The sequence below is a fragment of the Sphaeroforma arctica genome, assembly GCF_001186125.1.
Source record: "Sphaeroforma arctica JP610 unplaced genomic scaffold supercont1.2839, whole genome shotgun sequence".
NCBI lineage: Eukaryota > Ichthyosporea > Ichthyophonida > Sphaeroforma > Sphaeroforma arctica.
Window position 1 is genome coordinate 2,559 of NW_014037719.1, and position 1,256 is coordinate 3,814.

The window sequence follows — 1,256 nt, forward strand, 5'->3', positions numbered from 1 at the left end:
TTATTATTCTCAAATACATACTTGCAGTCATTGGGATATTCAATTTTAGTAGGATTATTCTCAAATACATACTTGCAGTCATCGGAATATTCTATTTTAGTATCATTATTGTCAGCTACATATTTGCATGCGTTTTTGTGAAATTCTATTTTAGCCTGACTATTAATTATTAGATACATATTTGCAAGGAATATTATATTTTAGTAGATGATTATTCTCAGTTGCATATTTGCATTCGCCATTGGTTCCATTTTGGTATGAATATTCTCCGTTGACATATTTGCATACGTCATCGGAATATTTTAGTTTAATATGAAATATTCTCAATTACATATTCGTACGTTGTGATATTCTATTTGGGTATGAATATGCTCATTCACATAATTGCTACGTCATTTGGAACTTCTGTTTTGGTATGATTATTTTCAGTTACATATTTGCATACGTCATTAAAATATTCGATTGCAGTGTGATAATTCTCAGATACATATTTGCATACGTCATTGGGATATTCTATTTTTATATCCTCAATTAATCTCAGTTACCTATTTGCATGACATTTGGTTATTCTCAATTGCATATCTTCATTTATCACTGAGACACTATTTTGGTAAAATTGTTCTCAGCTACAACGATGTTTTGCTTTTGTTCTTCAGTATAATTTTTCACGGTTATATACCATTATCCATTCATCATTGAGTCATTTTGGGTTCAAAATAAATTAATTACTTGACCCTTCCTACTATATATCATTGGGTAATTCTATTTCATTGGCTTCCAATCTACATTAATTCCTTGGCGCTTCCTACTATAAATCATTGGGTCATTCTCCTATATCGGGTTCTAATCTACATTAATTCCTTGGCGCTTCCTACTATAAATCATTGGGTTATTCTACAATATCGGGTTCTAATCTACTTCAATTCCTTGGCGCTTCTTACTATATATCATTGGGTCGATCTATTTCACTGGCTTCTAATCTACATTAATTACTTGACGTTCCCTGGTATATGTCATTGGATTATCCAGTTATTCTACTTTATCGGGTTGTAATCTACATTAATTCCTTTGTGCTTCCCACTATATATCATTGGGTCATTTTATTTCACTGGCTTCCAATATACATTATTCCTTGGCTCTTCCTACCATATATCATTGGGACAATATATTTTATTTGGTTCTATTCTACATTGAATACTTGACGCTTCCTACTGTATATCATTGGGACATTATATTTTATTTGGTTCTATTCTACA